This window comes from Parasteatoda tepidariorum, unplaced genomic scaffold, assembly GCF_982258835.1.
Source record: "Parasteatoda tepidariorum strain Cologne lab strain unplaced genomic scaffold, Ptep-v5.0 scaffold_135, whole genome shotgun sequence".
NCBI lineage: Eukaryota > Metazoa > Arthropoda > Arachnida > Araneae > Theridiidae > Parasteatoda > Parasteatoda tepidariorum.
Window position 1 is genome coordinate 73,571 of NW_028257494.1, and position 7,070 is coordinate 80,640.

Consider the following 7,070-nt stretch of genomic DNA (forward strand, 5'->3'; position numbering starts at 1 on the left):
TGTTACTTAGATGATTTAAGCGATGATTTGAGGTACTGGGGTCAAGTTTTGAGCAATGGAAAGTTACTCCGAGGATTTAAGCAGGGATTTAGGGGAGGTGGGTTCCAGGACTCAATTGGATTGTTACTTAGATGATTTAAGCGGCGATTTGAGGTACTGGGGTCAAGTTTTGAGAAAAACAATGTTACTTCGAGGACTTAAGCAGGGATTTAGGGGAGATGGGTCCTAGTACTCAATTGGATTGTTACTTAGATGATTTAAGCGATGATTTGAGGTACTGGGGTCAAGTTTTGAGCAATGGAAAGTTACTCCGAGGATTTAAGCAGGGATTTAGGGGAGGTGGGTTCCAGGACTCAAGTGGAGTGTTACTTAGACGATTTAAGCGGTGATTTGAGGTACTGGGGTCAAGTTTCGAGCAATGGAAAGTTACTCCGAGGATTTAAGCAGGGATTTAGAGGAGATGGGTTCCAGGACTCAATTGGATTGTTACTTAGATGATTTAAGCGGCGATTTGAGGTACTGGGGTCAAGTTTTGAGAAAAACAATGTTACTTCGAGGACTTAAGCAGGGATTTAGGGGAGATGGGTCCTAGTACTCAAGTGGAGTGTTACTTAGATGATTTAAGCGGCGATTTGAGGTACTGGGGTCAAGTTTTGAGCAATGGAAAGTTACTCTGAGGATTTTAGCAGTGAATCAGAGGAGATGGGTCCAGTACTCAATTGGATAGTTACTCCGATGATTTAAGCTGTGATCGGAGGTACAGGGCTCAAGATATGAGCTAAAATCGCTAACTCGGCGGATTTAATATCTTTTTGGAAGATATTGGTTGTAGTACCCAATTGGAGCCTAATTCCGAAGATTCAAGTAGAATTTTGAGGATCGGAGGAACAGGGACCAAGTTATTGAGAAAAACAGATTTTCTGCGATGATTTTAGCGGTGTTTGGAGGTACTAGGGTCAAATTTGAGTGAAAAATCAGTCTTCCCACGACCTCTAGACACGATTTGATGTATTGGAATCAAGTTTTAATGAAAAATCAGCGATTCCCAGCTATAAATAGATAATTGGAGGTACTGGGATCAAGTTTCAGTGTGTTACTCCGTGGATTTAAGCGGTGATTAGAGGTACTGGGGTCAAGTTTTGAAGCAAAACAAAGTTACTCCGAGGACTTAAGCAGTGAATTGAGGTACTGGGGTCAAGTTTTGAAGCAAAAAAAAGTTACTCCGAGGACTTAAGCAGTGATTTAGAGGGGATGGGTTCTAGTACTCAATTGGATTGTTACTTAGATGATTTAAGCGGTGATTTGAGGTACTAGGGTCAAGTTTTGAGAAAAACAATGTTACTTCGAGGACTTAAGCCGGGATTTAGGGGAGATGGGTTCCAGTACTCAAGTGGAGTGTTACTTAGAGGATTTAAGCGATGATTTGAGGTACTGGGGTCAAGTTTCGAGCAATGGAAAGTTACTCCGAGGATTTAAGCAGGGATTTAGGGGAGGTGGGTTCCAGTACTCAAGTGGAGTGTTACTTAGACGATTTAAGCGGTGATTTGAGGTACTGGGGTCAAGTTTCGAGCAATGGAAAGTTACTCCGAGGATTTAAGCAGGGATTTAGAGGAGGTGGGTTCCAGGACTCAATTGGATTGTTACTTAGATGATTTAAGCGGCGATTTGAGGTACTGGGGTCAAGTTTTGAGAAAAACAATGTTACTTCGAGGACTTAAGCAGGGATTTAGGGGAGATGGGTCCTAGTACTCAATTGGATTGTTACTTAGATGATTTAAGCGATGATTTGAGGTACTGGGGTCAAGTTTTGAGCAATGGAAAGTTACTCCGAGGATTTAAGCAGGGATTTAGGGGAGGTGGGTTCCAGGACTCAAGTGGAGTGTTACTTAGACGATTTAAGCGGTGATTTGAGGTACTGGGGTCAAGTTTCGAGCAATGGAAAGTTACTCCGAGGATTTAAGCAGGGATTTAGAGGAGATGGGTTCCAGGACTCAATTGGATTGTTACTTAGATGATTTAAGCGGCGATTTGAGGTACTGGGGTCAAGTTTTGAGAAAAACAATGTTACTTCGAGGACTTAAGCAGGGATTTAGGGGAGATGGGTCCTAGTACTCAATTGGATTGTTACTTAGATGATTTAAGCGATGATTTGAGGTACTGGGGTCAAGTTTTGAGCAATGGAAAGTTACTCCGAGGATTTAAGCAGGGATTTAGGGGAGGTGGGTTCCAGGACTCAATTGGATTGTTACTTAGATGATTTAAGCGGCGATTTGAGGTACTGGGGTCAAGTTTTGAGAAAAACAATGTTACTTCGAGGACTTAAGCAGGGATTTAGGGGAGATGGGTCCTAGTACTCAATTGGATTGTTACTTAGATGATTTAAGCGATGATTTGAGGTACTGGGGTCAAGTTTTGAGCAATGGAAAGTTACTCCGAGGATTTAAGCAGGGATTTAGGGGAGGTGGGTTCCAGGACTCAAGTGGAGTGTTACTTAGACGATTTAAGCGGTGATTTGAGGTACTGGGGTCAAGTTTCGAGCAATGGAAAGTTACTCCGAGGATTTAAGCAGGGATTTAGAGGAGATGGGTTCCAGGACTCAATTGGATTGTTACTTAGATGATTTAAGCGGCGATTTGAGGTACTGGGGTCAAGTTTTGAGAAAAACAATGTTACTTCGAGGACTTAAGCAGGGATTTAGGGGAGATGGGTCCTAGTACTCAAGTGGAGTGTTACTTAGATGATTTAAGCGGCGATTTGAGGTACTGGGGTCAAGTTTTGAGCAATGGAAAGTTACTCTGAGGATTTTAGCAGTGAATCAGAGGAGATGGGTCCAGTACTCAATTGGATAGTTACTCCGATGATTTAAGCTGTGATCGGAGGTACAGGGCTCAAGATATGAGCTAAAATCGCTAACTCGGCGGATTTAATATCTTTTTGGAAGATATTGGTTGTAGTACCCAATTGGAGCCTAATTCCGAAGATTCAAGTAGAATTTTGAGGATCGGAGGAACAGGGACCAAGTTATTGAGAAAAACAGATTTTCTGCGATGATTTTAGCGGTGTTTGGAGGTACTAGGGTCAAATTTGAGTGAAAAATCAGTCTTCCCACGACCTCTAGACACGATTTGATGTATTGGAATCAAGTTTTAATGAAAAATCAGCGATTCCCAGCTATAAATAGATAATTGGAGGTACTGGGATCAAGTTTCAGTGTGTTACTCCGTGGATTTAAGCGGTGATTAGAGGTACTGGGGTCAAGTTTTGAAGCAAAACAAAGTTACTCCGAGGACTTAAGCAGTGAATTGAGGTACTGGGGTCAAGTTTTGAAGCAAAAAAAAGTTACTCCGAGGACTTAAGCAGTGATTTAGAGGGGATGGGTTCTAGTACTCAATTGGATTGTTACTTAGATGATTTAAGCGGTGATTTGAGGTACTAGGGTCAAGTTTTGAGAAAAACAATGTTACTTCGAGGACTTAAGCCGGGATTTAGGGGAGATGGGTTCCAGTACTCAAGTGGAGTGTTACTTAGAGGATTTAAGCGATGATTTGAGGTACTGGGGTCAAGTTTCGAGCAATGGAAAGTTACTCCGAGGATTTAAGCAGGGATTTAGGGGAGGTGGGTTCCAGTACTCAAGTGGAGTGTTACTTAGACGATTTAAGCGGTGATTTGAGGTACTGGGGTCAAGTTTCGAGCAATGGAAAGTTACTCCGAGGATTTAAGCAGGGATTTAGAGGAGGTGGGTTCCAGGACTCAATTGGATTGTTACTTAGATGATTTAAGCGGCGATTTGAGGTACTGGGGTCAAGTTTTGAGAAAAACAATGTTACTTCGAGGACTTAAGCAGGGATTTAGGGGAGATGGGTCCTAGTACTCAATTGGATTGTTACTTAGATGATTTAAGCGATGATTTGAGGTACTGGGGTCAAGTTTTGAGCAATGGAAAGTTACTCCGAGGATTTAAGCAGGGATTTAGGGGAGGTGGGTTCCAGGACTCAAGTGGAGTGTTACTTAGACGATTTAAGCGGTGATTTGAGGTACTGGGGTCAAGTTTCGAGCAATGGAAAGTTACTCCGAGGATTTAAGCAGGGATTTAGAGGAGATGGGTTCCAGGACTCAATTGGATTGTTACTTAGATGATTTAAGCGGCGATTTGAGGTACTGGGGTCAAGTTTTGAGAAAAACAATGTTACTTCGAGGACTTAAGCAGGGATTTAGGGGAGATGGGTCCTAGTACTCAATTGGATTGTTACTTAGATGATTTAAGCGATGATTTGAGGTACTGGGGTCAAGTTTTGAGCAATGGAAAGTTACTCCGAGGATTTAAGCAGGGATTTAGGGGAGGTGGGTTCCAGGACTCAATTGGATTGTTACTTAGATGATTTAAGCGGCGATTTGAGGTACTGGGGTCAAGTTTTGAGAAAAACAATGTTACTTCGAGGACTTAAGCAGGGATTTAGGGGAGATGGGTCCTAGTACTCAATTGGATTGTTACTTAGATGATTTAAGCGATGATTTGAGGTACTGGGGTCAAGTTTTGAGCAATGGAAAGTTACTCCGAGGATTTAAGCAGGGATTTAGGGGAGGTGGGTTCCAGGACTCAAGTGGAGTGTTACTTAGACGATTTAAGCGGTGATTTGAGGTACTGGGGTCAAGTTTCGAGCAATGGAAAGTTACTCCGAGGATTTAAGCAGGGATTTAGAGGAGATGGGTTCCAGGACTCAATTGGATTGTTACTTAGATGATTTAAGCGGCGATTTGAGGTACTGGGGTCAAGTTTTGAGAAAAACAATGTTACTTCGAGGACTTAAGCAGGGATTTAGGGGAGATGGGTCCTAGTACTCAAGTGGAGTGTTACTTAGATGATTTAAGCGGCGATTTGAGGTACTGGGGTCAAGTTTTGAGCAATGGAAAGTTACTCTGAGGATTTTAGCAGTGAATCAGAGGAGATGGGTCCAGTACTCAATTGGATAGTTACTCCGATGATTTAAGCTGTGATCGGAGGTACAGGGCTCAAGATATGAGCTAAAATCGCTAACTCGGCGGATTTAATATCTTTTTGGAAGATATTGGTTGTAGTACCCAATTGGAGCCTAATTCCGAAGATTCAAGTAGAATTTTGAGGATCGGAGGAACAGGGACCAAGTTATTGAGAAAAACAGATTTTCTGCGATGATTTTAGCGGTGTTTGGAGGTACTAGGGTCAAATTTGAGTGAAAAATCAGTCTTCCCACGACCTCTAGACACGATTTGATGTATTGGAATCAAGTTTTAATGAAAAATCAGCGATTCCCAGCTATAAATAGATAATTGGAGGTACTGGGATCAAGTTTCAGTGTGTTACTCCGTGGATTTAAGCGGTGATTAGAGGTACTGGGGTCAAGTTTTGAAGCAAAACAAAGTTACTCCGAGGACTTAAGCAGTGAATTGAGGTACTGGGGTCAAGTTTTGAAGCAAAAAAAAGTTACTCCGAGGACTTAAGCAGTGATTTAGAGGGGATGGGTTCTAGTACTCAATTGGATTGTTACTTAGATGATTTAAGCGGTGATTTGAGGTACTAGGGTCAAGTTTTGAGAAAAACAATGTTACTTCGAGGACTTAAGCCGGGATTTAGGGGAGATGGGTTCCAGTACTCAAGTGGAGTGTTACTTAGAGGATTTAAGCGATGATTTGAGGTACTGGGGTCAAGTTTCGAGCAATGGAAAGTTACTCCGAGGATTTAAGCAGGGATTTAGGGGAGGTGGGTTCCAGTACTCAAGTGGAGTGTTACTTAGACGATTTAAGCGGTGATTTGAGGTACTGGGGTCAAGTTTCGAGCAATGGAAAGTTACTCCGAGGATTTAAGCAGGGATTTAGAGGAGGTGGGTTCCAGGACTCAATTGGATTGTTACTTAGATGATTTAAGCGGCGATTTGAGGTACTGGGGTCAAGTTTTGAGAAAAACAATGTTACTTCGAGGACTTAAGCAGGGATTTAGGGGAGATGGGTCCTAGTACTCAATTGGATTGTTACTTAGATGATTTAAGCGATGATTTGAGGTACTGGGGTCAAGTTTTGAGCAATGGAAAGTTACTCCGAGGATTTAAGCAGGGATTTAGGGGAGGTGGGTTCCAGGACTCAAGTGGAGTGTTACTTAGACGATTTAAGCGGTGATTTGAGGTACTGGGGTCAAGTTTCGAGCAATGGAAAGTTACTCCGAGGATTTAAGCAGGGATTTAGAGGAGATGGGTTCCAGGACTCAATTGGATTGTTACTTAGATGATTTAAGCGGCGATTTGAGGTACTGGGGTCAAGTTTTGAGAAAAACAATGTTACTTCGAGGACTTAAGCAGGGATTTAGGGGAGATGGGTCCTAGTACTCAATTGGATTGTTACTTAGATGATTTAAGCGATGATTTGAGGTACTGGGGTCAAGTTTTGAGCAATGGAAAGTTACTCCGAGGATTTAAGCAGGGATTTAGGGGAGGTGGGTTCCAGGACTCAATTGGATTGTTACTTAGATGATTTAAGCGGCGATTTGAGGTACTGGGGTCAAGTTTTGAGAAAAACAATGTTACTTCGAGGACTTAAGCAGGGATTTAGGGGAGATGGGTCCTAGTACTCAATTGGATTGTTACTTAGATGATTTAAGCGATGATTTGAGGTACTGGGGTCAAGTTTTGAGCAATGGAAAGTTACTCCGAGGATTTAAGCAGGGATTTAGGGGAGGTGGGTTCCAGGACTCAAGTGGAGTGTTACTTAGACGATTTAAGCGGTGATTTGAGGTACTGGGGTCAAGTTTCGAGCAATGGAAAGTTACTCCGAGGATTTAAGCAGGGATTTAGAGGAGATGGGTTCCAGGACTCAATTGGATTGTTACTTAGATGATTTAAGCGGCGATTTGAGGTACTGGGGTCAAGTTTTGAGAAAAACAATGTTACTTCGAGGACTTAAGCAGGGATTTAGGGGAGATGGGTCCTAGTACTCAAGTGGAGTGTTACTTAGATGATTTAAGCGGCGATTTGAGGTACTGGGGTCAAGTTTTGAGCAATGGAAAGTTACTCTGAGGATTTTAGCAGTGAATCAGAGGAGAT

The 7,070-nt window shown here is 42.4% G+C and overlaps 1 long non-coding RNA gene across 1 annotated transcript; it reads left to right on the forward strand.

Annotated features, from left to right (window-relative positions):
• The first annotated feature begins 240 nt into the window (after nt 1-240).
• On the forward strand, nt 241-4,214 carry LOC147800786 (uncharacterized). The gene is made up of 3 exons (XR_015431196.1): nt 241-1,428; nt 3,430-3,615; nt 3,979-4,214. It is a non-coding gene; the product is annotated as an uncharacterized LOC147800786 (long non-coding RNA).
• Nucleotides 4,215-7,070: the final 2,856 nt, after the last annotated feature.